The sequence below is a fragment of the Loxodonta africana genome, unplaced genomic scaffold (genome assembly GCF_030014295.1).
Source record: "Loxodonta africana isolate mLoxAfr1 unplaced genomic scaffold, mLoxAfr1.hap2 scaffold_41, whole genome shotgun sequence".
NCBI classification, from domain to species: Eukaryota; Metazoa; Chordata; class Mammalia; order Proboscidea; family Elephantidae; genus Loxodonta; species Loxodonta africana.
In genome coordinates this window covers 1923679-1943009 of record NW_026975124.1, presented here as the reverse complement: position 1 = coordinate 1943009, position 19331 = coordinate 1923679, and positions in this window count along the sequence as shown.

Below are 19331 nucleotides of genomic sequence, written 5' to 3'. Positions count from 1 at the left end.
CTTTTTAAATAACCCAGAGTCTAGGTACCAGGGTCATGGTGAGGATGTGTCTTATAGTTGACTAGGATCCCATTCCCCAACTCTGATTCTTCAAAGTATAGCAGCCTATTGTTTTGTTTTCTTAAGAATAAGGGGATCTGAGAAAGCCCCTTATTTTTATTTTGGAATGCTGGTAGAAGTCAGGGATGATTCACAGTTTGAGAAACGCACTATTGGGAAAGTGAGATCCTGACCACTCACCCTGCAATGGCCACGTTCTAAGATCTCTCCATGCAGTGTTTAACATAACTTACACCTGTGCTCAAAGCAATCTATTACATGCCCATTACACTGAAGGCTTGGACCTGTAAAGAGTTTAAGGGATTAGCCCCACTTCACACAATGGTGAAGCTGGAATTTGAACACAGGTGGCCTCACTCCAAACCTCTGGCTTCTAGTTGCTGTGCTAGAATGTCTGACACAACGTTGTGGACTCAGACACACTCAGCTGTATGCCAGGTTGTCATCATAAAACAGCTTTTGCAAAAATGACTCATTAACCTTCCTCTTTAGCACGGTGCTTCTCTTTATTTAAAATAGACCTCATATCTTAATTCTTTCTATTGCTGAAAGGTGACTGAGTTTATTTCAACTCATAGCAAACACATGTGAGAGAGTAGAACTCTCCCTGAGGATTTTTTAGGCTGTAATGGTTTTGGGAACAGATTGCCAGGTCTTTCTTCCACAGAGCCACTAGGTGGATTCAAACCACCAATCTTTCCATTAGTAGCCCAGGGCTTAACCACTGGGCACAGGATACACAAAAGTTCAACAGCTGGTAAAGGGCTAGTTTTGTGGGGTCCCCTCCTATCTCTTCTCATGAACTTCCAGGGGATGACACTAACAGCTAATATTCAACACATTCTTACTTTGCCCACCTACTCATATCATTTTGGAGCCTCACAGCTGACCTGTTACCCACACTTTAAAAATGAGAAAATGTATACAAAAGTGAAGACATTTGATTAGGGTTGAAAAAGGGATGTAGGAGACAGAAACAGACAAGAACTGTCTGACCTTACCCAGGTTCCTCCATCCACAGTACATGATCTCAGTATAGTAGGGCATAGTAGACTAAACCATGGATTTCTGGCCTATGCCTCCTCCCTATTTTAACGACTTCTCCTTGAGTTGAGTAAGAACATACCCTGGGAATAGAACCAAATTAACCACCACACTGTCCTCAGAAGGAAAGGGGCGTTACAGGAGTTAACTCATTTATCTCCAGAGCTGCAAGGAAATCTCAAAAGACACAGATTATTCTAGCTTTTTACCTGGGACCAGCATTCCTTAACATTGTGATAAGGAAAAGTATAACACCTCATTCTTTCGATGTGAATATATTTGTCAGTAAACCTGAGCAAGCTTTAAAAGTGCACTAGCCGTTAGTCTTAATTTTTATGTGAGACATCTTTTCATATGTTTTTCCTATTTATATTGATTTTACTGCTTTCTTTAAACATCCTGTGTGTTAGGAAATTTAGCTCCTTTTACTGTCATACTTCTTAAGTGCGAAAAAGTTAGGTTTTTTAATTTTATCTGTGCTGATATTTTGCACACAGTTTTCATTTAATCGAGTTAAATATGCTAGCCCTTTTCTTTAATGCTCTGGCTTTGGAGGCTTGCTTGAAAATGTGTTTCCTTTCCTTCTGTGATTTGGGTTGTAGTATATAAAAAAGAAAAAAGCCAAGATACAATTTCCTATTTTTTAAGCACCACTTTTTTTTTTTAACATCACTCTGGTATTTTAATGTATTTTTCAAAGGAGCATTATACAATTCTTCTTAGGTGCTAATACAAGTGATTGAAATAATTTATTCACCTATTTTGGATCTATTCTTCTATTATATTTCACAGATATTACCAATCTAATTATATACAAAACACTCATTTATTTATGTAACTTTTCTAACAACCACTTATTGAATTACCTTATTATATCAATATGCTATTTTTAGTTTTCCAGATACACAATGATAATCATCTAAGAATAAAGATAATTTTGCCCTTCCAATTTTCGAAACCTGTATTTATTTCACATATCTACCTTTACAGACAAACACAAAATATATATTGACTAACAAGTGTATTTTCCTTATTTCTGTCATTATTGGAAGTATCCGTCATGCACACTTAACAATAAACCTACTGCTAAATTATTAACAGCTAAATTATTATTAAGATTCAGTGTTGACTTTAGTGATGGCATAATTTTCTTTAATTAATGGTGAATGTATTAATAGATTTCTAATTACTAAAGCTTATTCGATCCCTGAAAATAACCAGTTTTTGTGCTGTATTTTTTAACCTGCTTTTGAATAATGGTTAATATTCCCTTAGTTATACACATTTCCTTGGTTTCCAGAAACATAAGGGGCAGTTGTGTAGCTTTTTTTTTTCTTAGTATGTATTGTTAAAAATCAAAATGATCGACAGTATCTTGTTAATATCTCCCAGTTTCTGTCCCTCAAAGTACTGATACATAACATGCATGGGTCATGAAAACACTACGCTCGCTGAAAAATGCCACTCACAGAAGGCCAAATAATTCCATTTTAATGAAATGTATATAACAGGCAAGTCCGTACAGAAAAAAACCAGATTGGTGCCTACTAGGAGCAAGGAGGATGGAAAAATGGGGAGTGACCGGATTAATGGGTATAGGATGTTTTTTAGAAGTGATGAAAATGTTCCACAATGAGATAGTGGTGATGGTTACACAATTCTCTGAAAATGTTAAAACACTCTAAATTGTTCACTGTAAAAGGGTAAATTGTGTAGTATTGAATATATCACAATAAAATACGCTATATTTTTTTACAAAGGAGCACCATCTACTATGTCTTACACATAATTTCAGACCGTTTTAATGCACAGATCAATGCATATCTGTAAAAATCCAGCTATGTACAACCCCTCCTTTTTTTTAGTACAACATTCTCTTTCAGGCATGTGTTCTAATTTGTTTAATCTGTGTCCTACTGATGAACACTTATTAGTGGTGGCGCAGTAGTTAAGAGCTTGACTGCTACCTGAAAGGTGGCAGTTCGAATCCACCAGGTGCTGCCTGGAAGTTCTGTGGGGCAGTTAGTTCTACTCTCCCCTGCAGGGTCGCTGTGAGTCAGAATCCTTGGCTGCGTGGCAATGGGTTTGTTTGTTCGTTTGCATGTTTGTTTGTTTGGTGATCTACCGATGAACACTTATGTTGTTATTTCTACTTCCATTACTTTTTTTCTTTTTACAAACAACTTTGGAAAGAACATGTGTTTATAGATGTGTTACACAGTCCTGAGTTTGGTTGTTGTTAAGTCCTGTCCAGTCAGTTTTGATTCATAGCGACTCTATGTTTACGAATAAGATAAACTACTTTAGTACCTATTACTGAGTTAAGAGACAAGAGTTGCTGAGAGGTGGAAATGGTTAAAATACTCAGCTGCTAACCAAAAGGTTGGAGGCTCAAATCCACCCAGAGTTGCCTTGAAAGAACGGCCCGAAGATCTATTTCTGGAAAACACATTAAAGACTGTATGGAGCACAGTTCTACTCTGACACACATGCGGTGTCCATGTGCTGGAATCGACCTCATGGCAATTAATTACTGGTAAGAGACAAGAACATTTTGAAGTGTGTTGATACACTGCCTCATCTAAACACATTTTCCATTTCCATTTATCTATACAACATAAAGCTGTGCGATTAACTCTGTAGTCTTCTTCTATATAATCTTTTCTGATATAATCTGTATATTTCTGATTCGTTTTATTTGCATGTAATTTCACTCTAATAGCATGGGGTAATTTTTTATCTGATTATAATTTCCTTGTTAGGTTAATATGTATTTTATCATTTCTTTAAACTTTTTTGCTAGATTAACAACTGTGATTAATATTGACTATTCATTTGGTCGCTATGAGTCGGAATCGACACGACGGCACTGGGTGTATTCATTTGGTTAAGGGTATTCACTATTAAAATTAATATATATATATACACCTAAACTTCCAGTCATATCATCTCTTTATCAAGTTTCCCTGTTTAGTTGCTTCTAAATCAATAGTAATCTTACTTTAGTTATTCTAGTGGTGATTGTTAAATTTAATAAATATTTTTGGGTTTTGCATGAAAACCAACACACAGCTTTTATTTATCTCAGGGAATTTTAGAGTATGTTCTCCTGTTGTGAATACACCAACTGTTCAGAATACTCTTGTTTTGCGTTTGTGCCCTTAGGATTATTCTTTATTATTTTGTCCAGCATTTTTTTTACTATGGAGTCCCTGGGTGGTACAAATGGTCCAGCACTTGGGTACCAATCAAAAGAGTGGCAGTTCAAAACCACCCAGAAGTAGAGGAAAGACATGGTGAACTACTTTTGAAAGATCACAGTCATTAAAAACTCTATAGAGCTTAGTGCTATCCTGACACACTCAGGGTAATCATGGGTCAGAATCAACCCGAGGGCAACTGGTTTGGTATTGGTTTTTTTGGTTTATTTTTCACCCATATATGTCTTTTTGTTCACCAATCTGCATTTCCTGTTTACTGAAACATAGCGTACACTTTAAATCTGCCAATAAAAACAAATTTGCTATAAAATTATTGTTTTCATTTTGTTGTGATTTCTTCTTCAGAAAAAAAAAATGACCTTATGTTGGATTCCCATTGTCTATCTTCTATTTTTATTAATTTCTCTCATCACTTGTACAACAAGTCTGGAGAGGCCAGGTGCTTATCCCTAGAGCTGCTCATCCTTGGTCAACACTGTGTAATCTATAAAGTGAAGATGAATGGTGCTCTGTCACCACGGGCCCCTGAGTCCTTTCAGAGCAGGATATACCAGTTGGTCAGCATTGTTTAGCAACAGTAATTGGATTTTTGATTTGGACCTGAGGGGAGCTGAGGGTGAGAGAGGGGCGTGATGAGGTGAAAGTAAAGCTTTTCCAAGTACAAACTGCTTGAGTTCTGTGAGTGCTTTCAACAATCCAATGTGTAAGGTGAATAGTGTATAATTACATATCATTTTGAACATCATATTGAATTTTGATTAATTTTTCTCAAGCTTAGCTTCAGTCCATGGCTTTATTATCAGCAGCATCAGTTACACAATTCTCCATTTCAAGTTTCTTTCACACTTTTAAGGTCTTCATGTTTTTTATTTCATGATCATTGGCAGATTAAATTGTTATATTTTTATTTCTCATTTTTCCAATATAATTCTTTCCTTTCACATTGCTTTAACTCCATTAGTCCTTTCTGTCTGTCTTCCTCACTTGGTAAAATTTCAAATCTAACTCAATCCAAAGCATTACTTACTCTGGGTCAATCCTTAACAGTTTAACATCTTTCAGAAAATGACATCACCTTACTGAATGGTTTTGCTTAAATTTATGATGCAAAAGTTCAAGTGACACATCAATACTGCCATCAATCAGATGCCTTTCCACCCTAGTCTCAGACGACAAATATTATTTTTTGTCAAAATGAGAAAGTAAGAGCCTTCCCACTACAAAGTAAACAAAACTGGTATATCTGTACCCACAGACCCTGTCTTCCCTCCTGTTATTGTTGCCAGAATTGAATAAGGTTCTTGCCTCTGCTGGTCAAGAATGAGCAGGTAAGGCACGGAGAATTTTCCACACAAGCAAAGCTTTATTAAAGAGGCTTGCAAGCGGAGACAAGGAGGGCCTAGGCAATGCTTACCTCCATCTCACAGAACAAAGGATTTGCATGGGTTTTTAAAGATTTTGGGGCAGGAAAAGATTTATGTTTATTCACAGGTACAGGTGGGGTTTTCTGGCAAGTGGCCTGTCTGGGCGGAGATATGTTAACTGCGGTGTGCATGCAGCAGCTTTTTAAGATGCCTTTAAGATGAGTCCTCTCCTGGAGGCCTCTGGGACTTATGATGGGGCTTCACACCTGTGCAGTCTCTGGCTCCCTGAGTTTGATTCCCCAGCTGTGGCTGCAGCCCCTCATTGCCCCTGATGGAAGGTCACAGAGCCTTCACAGGTGGATGTTCTGCGCATGTCCCTGGGGCTGGTTTCATCCGGCTGCTTCTGAAAGACAACTTTAAGGAAGTTTGTGGGCTATTTTCTGATACCCTGCCCCATTGTTCAGGGGAATGGCTTTGTTTCTGTGCCATGGCCCATTCCTGTTACTTTGTTACTTTAATTGGTTTATGTGATTCCAGATTTGGGGCCCCTCTGTTCCCTGTCTTACTATCTCATTAAAGTGGATGAATTAGCCTTGTTTCTACGCAAAATCAACCCTTAAGCAGGACCTCAACCCCTCAAGAATTTTGCTTCTTCAATTGTTCTAACCCATTCTTGCAATGTCACTAGTATTGGATCATACTCATTAGCCTACAAACATTTTTAAAAATCAAACTTCTTTTACTCCATCCTCGACTCTATATTCACATTTGTAGAAAACTTCTCAAATGGATTGTCTATGCTTTGTCTCGATATTCTCTCCTTCCACTCTCTCATAAATCCATTTCAGCTAGGCTTTTGTCCCCACTATTTATGTGAGACAACTCACAATAAGGTCAACAGTGCTCACTACACTGATGAATCTAATGAGAAACAGTCTTCATTTTGGGTTGTTTTCTCACAGTATCATATATGACTTGACTTATACCCAGCTTACTTAAATAATCCTCTTCAGTCATCCTCCAAGATCCCATAGGCATTTGTTTCCCTCCTACCTCATTGGTAACTCATGTCTTCAAATATCATAAATATACTGATGATTCCCAAACATTTATATTTAACTTTGTGCTTTCTCCTGAAACTCAGGCTCACTTGTCCTACTTCCTGCCCAGCACCTTCACTTAGAGATCAGATGATGATATCTGTCTTGACATGATGACAAGTAACTAGATTCTCAACATTCCCTTCCCCCAAAACCTGCCCCTTATCTGTGACATCAAGCTTTAAGAAAAAAAAAAAAATTGGACTCATGCATAATTTCTCTTTCTCTCTTTTTTCATTTCTCTCAAATCATATCAAGAGCAAATCTATTTAATTTGCTTTTAAAAAATTCAAAATCAATCTCTTTTTTACTATCTCCACTCTTATCTTTTAATCCAGTGTCATCCTCTTTCTCTTGACATGTCATGGGGCTGGCTACCAATGCCACAAAACAATATGTGTACTAATTGTTTAATGAGAAGCTAGGTTGTTCTGTAAACCTTCATTTAAACTATAATTAAAAAAAAAAAAAAGTTCAGCCTCACATTTTTCTCCCATTCTCTCTGGGAACATTTATTGTGACCCTGGTCAGAATGGTCAGTAGTGGTAGCCAGACACCATCTGGTTCTTTTTATCTCAGGGTAGATGAGGTTGTGCCTCACCTAGACTTGTTTCTTCTCTGAGCTTTTGGTTACCTTCTTACTGTTTTGCTCGTGGTAAATAGAGACCTGTAGTTGTGTCTCAGATGGCCACTAGCGAGCCTTTAAGACCCCACATGTTATTCAGTTCACTAGGATGCAGATTATGGTTTTGTGAACTATGTTATACCAACTGACTGAAATGTCCCATGAGACTATGATCTTAGGCTTTCACACCCAAAATCAATCTTGGAGGGTGTTTGGTTATGCCTGTGGAGTATTTGTATTTGTGTCTTCGATGAATATGTTTACCTGCACCCATGTATTTGTATTTATACATACAAAAAAAAAAAAAAATTTTTTTTTTTTTATAGATTCCAGAATCAACGTGACAGCAGTGAGTGGTTTTTGGTTTATAGATACTTCTAGCTGTTATCACCTATGCACACACCTGTGCATACCTGTATATCAGTATGCCTGTATCCATCCGTATATGCTCAAACATTCATTTTTACTTTGGTTGCACTGTGTTCACTACAACCACAATAGGTGCCACTTTTAACATCATCAATAAAATAACAAGTCTCTACAATCTGAAGCATACTTTCCACTCCCCCCACCCCCAGTAGCCAACAATGAACATTGGTCTCTGTGTATTTATCTCTTCTCTTCTTCTTATAAAAGAGGGATCATAGACTATTTGCCCTTATACGCTTGATTCATTTCACTTAGCAGTATGCCCTCCAGGTCGATCCATGTTATAATGTGTTTCAGGGACTCATTGTTCTTTGTTTGGGTAGTATTCCATTGTATTTATGTATCACAATTTGTTTATCCATTCATCTGTTGATGGGCATTTTGGTTGTTTCAATTCATTTGCTACTGTGAATAAGGCACCAATGAGCATAGGTGTGCACATGTCTGTTAGGGTCATTATTTCTAAGTCTCTAGGGTACATATCAGAGCCCTGGTAACACAGTGGTTAAGAGCTAGGCTGCTAATCAAAACACTGGCAGTTCGAATCCATCAGTCTCTCCTTGAAAACCCTATAGAGCAGCTCTACTCTGTCCTATGGGGTCGCTATGAGTTGGAATTGACTCGATGGCAATAGGTTTGGTTTGGTTTAGTGTATATACCTGGGAATGGGATTGCTGGATCATAGGATAGATTTATTTCTAGTTTTTTGAGAAAGTGCCATATTTTTTTCCACAGTGCATGTACCCCTTTTACAGTTCCACCAGCAATGGATAAGGGTGCCAATCTCCCCATATTCTTGATCCTTGCCACCATTTACTGTTATCTGTTTTGTTTTTTTAAATAATCAGTGCCATTTTAGTGTAGGGTAAGATGGTATCTCATTGCAGTTTTGATTTGTATGTCTCTAATGGCTAATGATCATGAATATCTTTTCATGTGTTTGTTGGCTGCTTGGATGTCCTCTTTGGTGAAGGTTATGTTTGTACCTTTTGCTCACTTTGTGATTGGGTTTTTTGTCTTTTTAATTGTTGAGTTGTTGCTATTTTCTATAGATGTTGGAGATTAAATCATCATCAGATAAGTCATTTCCAATTTTTTTTTTTCCCAATCTGTAGGTTGTCTACCCTGTAGGACAGAGTAGGACTGCCCCATAGAGTTTCCAAGGAGCACCTGGTGGATTCTGCAGGTGAATATCCAGTTTTGCTAGCACCATTTGTTAGACACTTTTTCTCCCCCACTGAATGGACTTTGATTCCTTGTCAAAAATCAGTTGTTCATATATGGCTGGGTTTAATTCTGCATTCTAAATTCTATTTAATTTGTCTTTGTGTCTATCGTTCAACCAATAGTAGGCTGTTTTGATTACAATGACTATATAATATGTTTTGATATTGGGAAGTGTGAGACCTTCTTTGTTCTTTTTCTTCAGTATTGCTTTGGCTATTCAGTGTTTCTTTCCTTTGCATATCAAGTTCGTCATTAGGCTTTCCATTTCAGTAACGAATGCTGTTGAGATTTGCACCTGGATTTTATTGTATCTGTAGGTCGTTTTTGGTTGTTTTTTGTTTGGTAGGTCTTTGGGTTTTTAGGTAGAATTAGCATTTTCACTATATTAAGTTTTCCAATACATGAGCATGAGATATCTTTCCATTTTTGTAAATCTCTTTTAGTCTCTTACAGTAGTGTTTTATAATTTTCATTGTAAAAGTCTTTTATGTCCCTGGTTAGGTTAATTCCTAGGTATTTTATTGATTTGGGGGCTATAGTAAATGGTATTGTTTTGATTTCTTTTTCTAGGTAGTCTTTGTTAATATAGAGGAACCCAACTGACTTTTACATGTTGATCTTGTACCCTGCAAAGTCACTAAATTCTTCTATTACTTCCAGCAGTTTTCTTGTGGAATCTTTAGCGTCTTCTATGTATAGGATCATGTCATCTGCAAATAGAGGAAGGTTTACTTCTTTCCTTCCTATTTGAGTATCTTTTATTTCTCTTGTCTTATTGCTCTGGCTAGGACTTCCAGTAAAACGATGAATAAGAGTGGTGATAATGGGCATCCTTGTCTCATTCCTGTTCTCAATGGTAAGGCTCTCAGTCTTTCTTGGATGAGTATAATGTTGGCTCTTGGTTTTGAATATATGCCTTTAATTATGTTGAGAAATTTCTTTCTAGTCTCTATTTACAGAGCATTTTTATCAGGAAAGGTGCTGAATTTTATCGAAACCCATTTTTCCATCATTTGATATAATTATATGGTTCTTTTCATTTGTTTTATTTTGTGATGGCTTACATTGATTGGTTTTCTAGTGTTGAACCCAGGGCTTCGAGCCAGTTCAAAATGGTTCAGTCATGGCTGATGGAAACAAGGGCAGCATACACACTGAACAGCAAACAAATCTGTTGAGCATCAGATTTTGACCCAAGTGGGAAACAGGCAGCAGTGCCGCCACTCGAAGATGGTGGCAGATTGCACCACTTTGAATGTGTGTTGCAATGTGATCAGCCATCATCTTTGAGTGGGGCACTGCTGCCTGTTTGCTACTCAGGTCAAAATCTGATGCACAAGAGACTTGGTTGCTAGGCACCAGCTATTCAGACCTTATTTCCATTGGTCATGACTAACTATTTCGAACTGGTTCAAAGCCGTGGTTGAACCACACTTTTAATCCTGGTATGAATCCCACTTGATCATGGTGTATGATTTTTTTTTGATATTTTACTGTTGACTACAGTTTTGTTGAAAATTTTTGTGTCTATGTTCCTAAGAGGTATTAGTGTGTGTAATTTTCTTTTTTTGTGATATCTTTATCTTGTTTAGGTATCAGGGTTATGCTAGCTTCTTGTAATTTCATTTAAGTAAGGTCATGCAATAATTGTCCTTTTGTGACTGACTTATTTTACTCAGCATAATGTCTTCAAGGTTCATCCATGTTGCAGCATATATCGGGACTTCATTTTTCCTTATGGCTGAGTAGTCTTCCATTATATGTATGTGCACATTTTGCTTATCCATTCGTCTGTTGAAGGTCGTTTAGGTTGTTTCCATCACTAGGATATTTTGAATAGTGCTGCAAGGAACTTTGGCATACATATGTCTGTTTGTGTTGCTGTTTTTAAGCCCCTTGAGTATACATCTAGGAGTGGAATTTCTGGGACATACGGTAGTTCTATTTTTCATTTTTTGAAGAACCACCACATTGTTTCCACAATGGGGGTGCTACTTTGCATTCCTACCAGCAATGGATGAGGGTTGAAATTTTCCCACATCCTCACAACGTTTCTTATTTTCCATTTTTATTTTTTGTTTTTGCCATACTAGTGAGAGCAAGGTGGTATCTTATTGTGGTTTTGATTTGATTCCTTCTGATGACTAAAGAAGTTGAGCATGATTTCATGTGTTTTTTGGCCAATTGAATGTCCTCTTTGGGGGATTGTTGATCTTTTGCTCATTTTTTGATTGGGTTATTTGTCTTTGTGTTGTTAAGTTGTGTATAAATTTTGGATATAGACCCTTATTGGATGTATGATTCCCAAAAATTTTCTCCGAAATTGCAGGTTGTCTTTCCACTTATTCGTAAAACCCTTTAATCAACAAAATTATTTCATTCGTATAAGGCACCCTGTATCTACTGAGTCTTTTGCTGGTTCATGCTTTTTTTGTTATCTCAGATAATCCATCATTAAAAGCTAGGCCTGACATTCAGGCTTCTATATTTTCTTTTAAGAATTTTATGGTTTTAGTTTTCACACTTAGGTCCTCGGTACATTTTGGATTTTTTCTTTTTTTATGTGTGGTGTGAGGCATGGATCCTGATTTATTCTTCTGCACGTGTAAATCCAAGTTTCCCAATACCATTTATAGAAGAGGGTCTTTCTTTCCCCCTGGAATGGTCTTAGCACCTATGTCAAAAATCTGTTGACCTCATATGTATGGGTTTATTTCTGGACTCTCAATTCTATTCCATTGGTCTGTGTTTATATTATTATACCAATACCAAAAAAAGAAAAAAACCCAACCAAACCCATTACCATCGAGTCAGTTCTGACCCATAGCAACACTATAGGACAGAATAGAACTGCCCCATAGGGTTTCCAAGGAGTGCCTGGTGAATTCAAACTGCCAACCTTTTGGTTAGCAGCCGTAGCTCTTAACCACTACGTCACCAGGGTTTCCATACCAATACCAGGCTGTATATATAGTAAGTAGCTGTAAGTCTGTTTTGAAATAAAAAAGCATAAGTCCTCCTGCTTGGTTCATCTTCAGAATTACATTAGCTTTCAAGAGCCTCTGCTTTTCTATGTAAAACTGAGGGTTGATATTTCCATTCTGCAAAGAAGTGTATTGAAATTCTGATTGTGATTGCATTGAATCTATAAACTGCATTGAGTCATATTGACATAGTAAAGATATTCAGTCTTCTAATCCATGAACACAGAATGCCTTTACATTTATTTAGGTATTCTTTAATCTCTTTCAGCAGTATTTTATAATTTTCATTGTATAAGCCTTTCACATCCCCAGTTAATTTTATTCCTAGGTATTTTATTATTTTAGGTGCTGTCGTAAATGGAATTGTTTTCTTAATTTCCTTTTTAGATTTCTCATTACTTTTGTATAGAAACCAAACTGATTTTTGTGTGTTAACTTTGTACTTTGCAAATTTGCAAAATTCTTCTATTAACTCTAGAAGCTTTCTTGTGGATTCTTTGGGATTTTCTATATACAGGATCATCTTATGTGCAAATAGATAGTTTTACTTCTTCTGTTCTGATTTGGTTACCTTTTATTTCTTTGTCTTGCCTTACTGTTCTAGATAAGACTCCCAATACAATATTGAATAAGATTGATGTGAGCAGACATCCTTGTCTTGTTCCTGATTTCAAGGGGAAAATTGTCAGTCTTTCTCTGTTGAGTATAATGCCTGCTATTGGTTTTTCATAAATTTCCTTAATAACATTGAGAAACTTCCCTATCTTTTTCAGAGTTTTTATCAAGAATGTGTATTAGAGTTTATCAAATGTTTTTTCTATATTAATTGAGATGATCATGTATTGTTTTGTTTTTTCCCCTTTGTTTTTTCTATTAATGTGGTGTATTACGTTGATTGGTTTGGCAATGTTGAACCATGCTTGCATTCTTGGAATAAATCTTACTTGAACTTGGTGTACAATTCTTTTAATATGCTGATAGATTCTGTTCACTAATATTTTGTTGAGAATTTTTGTATCTATATTAGTAATAAAATTACTAATTACTAATATTAGTAAAGGATATTGATTTGTAGATTTTTTTGTTTGTATGATTTTTTTTTTCCTTGTGGTATTTTGGTCAGGCTTTGTTCTCAGAGTAATGCTGGCTTGATAAAAAGGGTTAAGGAGTATCCCTTCCTCCTCTACACTTTGGAAGAGTGTGAAGTTGGTTGATGCAAAGTTCTCCTCTAAATGTTTGGTAGAATTCTCCAGTAGGCCAACTGGTCCAGGTTTTTTCTTTTGTTGGTAGTTATTTTTTCTTTTTTTTAATTATTATTTTTTATTGTGCTTTAAGTGAAAGTTTACAATTCAAGTCAGTTTCTCATACAAAAACCCATACACGCATTGTTATGTCATCCTAGTTGCCCTCCCTATAATGTGACAGCACACTCCTCCTCTCAGCCCTGCATTTCCCTTGTCCATTTAACCAGCTCTCATGCCCCATCTCTCTTCTCATCTCGCCTCAGGACAGGAGCTACCCACTTAGTCTCATGTGTCTACTTGAGCTAAGAAGCACACTCCTCACCAGTATCATTTTATGTCTTATAGTTCAGACTAATCTTCATCTGAAGTGTTGGATTTGGGAGTGGTTTTAGTTTTGGGCTAACAGTTCAGGGGCCATGCCCTCTGGGGTCCCTCCAGGCTGTTAGGCCATTAAGTCTGGTCTTTTTACAAGAATTTGAGTTCTGCATCCGCTTTTCTCCTGCTCCATTGGGCACTGTCTGTTGTGCTCCCTGTCAGGGCACTCATAGGTGTTAGTCAGGCACCATCCAGTTCTTCTAGTCTCAGGCTGATGGAGTCTCTGGTATATATGGCCCTTTCTGTCTCTTGGGCTCATATTTTCCTGTGTGTTTGGTGTTCTTCATTCTCCCTTGCTCCAGGTGGGTTGGGACCAACTGGTGGATCTTAGATGATTACTTGCTAGCTTAAGACCCCAGACGCCACTCACCAAAGTGTAATGCAGAACATTTTCTTAATAAAATTTGTTATGCCAGTTGACCTAGATGTCTCCTGAAACCACGTTCCCCAGACTCTTGTCCCTGCTACTCTGTCACTCTAAGTGTTTGGATGTATTCAGGAAATTTCTTAGCTTTTGGTTTAGGCCAGTTGTGCTGACTTCCCTGTAACTGGGGAAGTACTCTCCTTTACTGAGAGTTTTTTAATTACTGATGTAATCTCTTTACTTGTGATTAGTGTCTTAGTTATCTAGTGCTGCTATGAATCATGGCCCAGCCAAGTTGACACACAGCCTTAATTATCAAAATGGGTCTGTTAAGGTTTTCTGTTCCCTCTTCAGTCAGTTAAGATAGGTTCTATGTGATTAAGTGTTTGTCCATTTTATCTAAATTGTCAAGTTTTTTGGTGTGCAGTTGTTCCTAACACCTTCTTTTATTCTTTTTATTTCTGTTGAATCAGTTGTAGTGTCACCATTTTCATTTCTTATTTTGGTTATTTGCATTCACCATTTTCTTTGTGAGTCTAGCTAAATGTTTGTAAATTTTATTGATCTTTTCTATGAACCAACTTCTGGTTTTGCTGTGTTTCTATATTCTTTTTCTATTTTATATTTCATTTATTTCTGTTCTGACTTTTGTTATTTACTTTTTTTTTTTTAGGTTTAGTTTTCTCTAATTTTTCTAGTTCTTTTCACTCTGTGCTTTTTCTTTCCATATGTTCAAGCTTATTGATTTTCTTCTGAAGTGTACAATCTGTTATTATTCACACCCAGTTTATTTTTTCTTTCTTTTCTGTCACTATATCTCTAAAAATTCTGTTTAATTCTTTGATTTTTTTCTTTTTCTCTCCTCATATGCTCATGTTTTTATTAAATGTCTGTGTACTCTTTGCTCCTCAAAATATTTCAAAATAGTTCTCAACTTATTTAGTAATGATAAAGTACATATTTAGCCATTAGCTACCTCTGACTTCATTTCCTTTTGTTTTTCCTATGCTCCACCGCACATGTGGCTTCACCCACAGAATCCTAATTTTAGGAAATCATGACACATTGGTGATTTTGAACTTCCTTTTTTCTCTGCCTCAGTATACTATTCCTCATCAGACAATTGCCTGCAACCTACCAAAACCATTTACCATAGAGTGTATTCTGACTTATGGAGACCCCATTTGTGTCACAGCAGAACCGCACTTCATAGGGCTTTCAAAGGCTGCTTTTTGGGAAGTATACCACCAGGTCTTTCTTTGAAGCACTTCTGGGCGGACTCAAACTTCCAACTTTTTAGTTAGCAGCCAATCATGTTAACTATTTGCACCACCCAGGGACTCCAAAACCAGTTACTATCAAGTAGACTGAGATTAATGGAAATGCTGTGTGTCAAAGTAGAGTAGTAGGACTATTTCCCATAGAGTTTTCAGAGGCTGATTTTTCATAAGTAGATCACCATACTTTTTATCTGAGGTTTTTCTGGGTGGAATCAAACTTTCAAACATTTGGTTAGCAGCTGAATGCATTAACTGTTTGCACAATCAAGGACTCCACCTACAACCAAGCAAGGATTTAATAAACAACTGTGAAAGAAAAGGAGGAAGGGAAGAGGAGAGTATGTTTATCTAAATGCTAATATTATATAACCATCCCTGTTTGACTTCCTAGTAATTGTTTGAAATTTAAGTTTCTGTATTATTTTTATAATTCTGAAAAACAGCAATAAACCTATCCACAAGAAATGCTGATGTTTTAATGTGACCAGTCCTTTGGGATTACTAATCTTAAATTGTGCATGCCAGACAATTAACTATAATTGTTGAACTGTTAAATTTCTGTGGGAGTATATCTCTTGAGAACATGCCTTCATGTGAGATAGTCTTATTTTCAAGATGAGGTTCGTGTTTACTCTACTAAGAGAAGGAGCTGGTGAAGCATTAAAAATGCTGGATGACATCTCACGGAGGATCTCCCACACCAACTTGGTCCTCCACATTTCACCAAACTTAATGTCCTTTTCCAGCAACTGATCCCTTCTGAAGACATGTTCAAATCAAGCAAGTCACACAGTGTTCTGTTGTGATACATAAAATTTTCATTGGCTAATTTTGGAAATAGATCACCAAGCCTTTCTTTCTAGTCTGTCTTAGTCTGGAAAATCCGCTGAAACCTGTCCGCCGTGTCTGACCCTGCTGGTATTTGAAATATCTGTAGCATAGCTTCCAGCATCACAGCAACATGCAAGCCACCAAAGAATGACACACAGGAGGGAAGTCGGTAATAACTTTAGACTTTAAATATAAAGAAAAATGCTTCTGAGCCACCAGACAAAAATAGCTAAGTCACTCACAAAGGAAAGAAAACAAGGTTGATATTAGGCTTCTTGAAAAGAGAATTCATCAACAACAAGAAAAACAGAGCAAAATCAAAATCAACAATATACTCAAGGAAGAAAAAGTGTGAGCCACTACTTTTTCTTTTTAATCCTGCATACTCTTTTTAATACAAAGACTACTAAGAGGGAAGAGTTTTGGCATGCATGAACTCAGGAAATTCTGTACCCATGAGCCCTGCATGAGAAATGTAATGTAGGATGTTGGAAGAATGATCCAAATGTTACAATGAGTAAGAAAAACACCTATCCCAGCTCTAGGACAAGTGGAATAAGGGGTCTGAAAGAGAGAACAGTTGCCACATGAAGATGTTCCAGGGAAAGCAACATCCTAAGAGTCAGGTTTCAGTTGTGGGGGTACTAAAATAAAAGGGTCCATGGATAGAATTCGGAGGTCTATAAACATGGATGGGCACAAAATTATATCTTTACTTTTATTAACCTTTAAAAAAAAATGCTGGATGAACACAAAGGTGTGATCTAACGAACTAGCTGTTGTCTTATCTATTAATCAGAAGAAAAGAGGAAAACACATGGCTTTGAATTTCACAGAAAGATTAAATATCGTCCAGTGTGCATCAGATTTCATCATTCATTAGGGGGCAAGCTTTCAAAAATTAGTAGATAATCTTCAATGTGTTTGTCCATTTCTCAGGAAGAAATACAGACTTGCAGAAAAATAAATAATGTCTAAGTCCAAAAACATGGGCCTGCCAGGTTGTAATTTTATTTGCTCTATTTTTTTTGCGTTTTTATTACTTTTATGGGTATTACTTTTATCCTTAATAATAATAATAATAATATTTGCTTATTAAAATTATTTTATTTCCATTTTGTCCATGTAGAAGTGTCTATGATGTAAAAGTTTTCTACGTCATATTCCTAGACTGACAAACTTAAAACAATTTTCAGACTCAACCACAAACTTAATTTCAAAAAGATGCAAAACTATCTAAAGTAATCGTAATCAATGGTGATATATTTTATAATAATTATCTTAATGTACTAATAATCAATGTACATTACATGACAGATAATGAAAAATGTATAACATTATATAGATTTGAGAAAGGAAAATTGACATTAGACATGATGTTTGTCTCGATGTGTATGAAATGGGGAAATTATATTATGGGGCATGATGCAGCATAAGATACTCTACAGACTTTTAAATATACCTGACATCAGACATTTTTTTATGTAGAGAACTGCTGAGAAATGAATATGGATAGGTGAGGTGAAAACTACTCAATACTAAACAGTGAAATGAATAATGAATACTTAATACAATAAATAATGAAGAGAATTACTGACTGGCATAGACAAATGATAATAGGTTAGGCTTTCAGCAATCTCATATTTTGGTATGGTAGGCATTATTATTATGTATATTGAGCAAGTGATGAAAAGGGTAAATGCCTTAAGATTATAGAACATATTAATTAATAACTCCAAGCATGGTTTATTATAGATAAAAAAAAAGATAAAAAAGGAAATTTTATATGCTCTCAAAGTGGTTGTATTCCCCTTTTTTCTGATCATAAAAGATAAATCACTTTTTTTCCCAATGAATATTGATTTGGATGTTCACAAAATTGATCAGATATTCTAGAAAAAATAGACATATCCCAAATGACTTTAAATTATTTTATGAGAATTACTTTTGTTATAGAAAAGCCTCACCCTCTTTATTCATCATTGTTACTTCTCTATTATTTTGGACTGCTTTTAGGATGGTGGTTTTTATTTCTACATTATCCTGCCGCTCTCTCTTCCATATATTCACATATGGAAATCTGAACTAGAAGCAAGGCTCCGACTGACACCTGAGGATCACTATCTTAATGTAAAACAAGATTGGTATTCTAACTTGGTCCATTGACTATTTGTCTTAAAAGGTTTTTAATTATTTTCAATGCATATGTCATACAGTCTAACATAAATAGACCTCTAAACAACTATCCACAACCTCTTTACCTCTATACATTTACACTGGGTATTTTTGAACAGGTAAGCCTGGAAGGAGAATTCTAGATAAGTCTCAAAACTGATTTGTTTGTCTGTACGCAATTCAAGTGTGTGAACATCTTGGGGAGAAATCTCTGATCTCAAACGTTATCTCAAACAGTTAAGTTGTATTATTCTTTGGGATTTTATGGATTCCAGAACAAATGCAAACCATTCTCCTCATCTTAAATAATTGAAAGAGCAGAGCCAAAGCAGGAGCTGAGCTCCTGAGCCCCAGGTGCCAATCAGGCTGTGTTTGATGATGTTTATATCTAACCTCCCTGTCATTCCCGTATATACAAATGCAATACAAAGAAATGCTAGCCTAGAAAACCACACAAAAAGGACTGTGAAAATATAAATTTAGCCTTGATTACATGCAGGTTACTGAGCTGGTCCATTTCATACTAGAAGAAGGTTGTCTATGTAAATATATTGTTCTCAATCTTGTTTTCTTTCCTAATATACATCTTAAGACATACAAATGAGTGTGAAGAAAATTCCATATCATACATAAACTGTTTTAGATTAACTGGAAGATTAAATAGCATTTTTAGTTCGATGTCAGTGCATCTTTATGTGTTTCTTGGACTGAAACTGTTCAAAGGTGGGGGTGATAAGGGAAGTCTTAGATTCATATGTTGTTGTCATGTGCTATTAAGTTGAGCCAACTTGTAAAGACCCTGTATGCCAGAGATGAACTTCCCCATAGGGTTTCCTAGGCTATAATGATTTGGGGTACAGATCACCAGATCTTTTTTCTCCAGAGCTGGTGGTGGGTTCAAACCACCAACCTTTGTATTAACAGCTGAGTGCTTAACGATTGTGCCACAAGGGCTTCTTTAGATTCATGTAGGGTGGCTTTAGCTTTCTCATTATACGTTCTCATTAA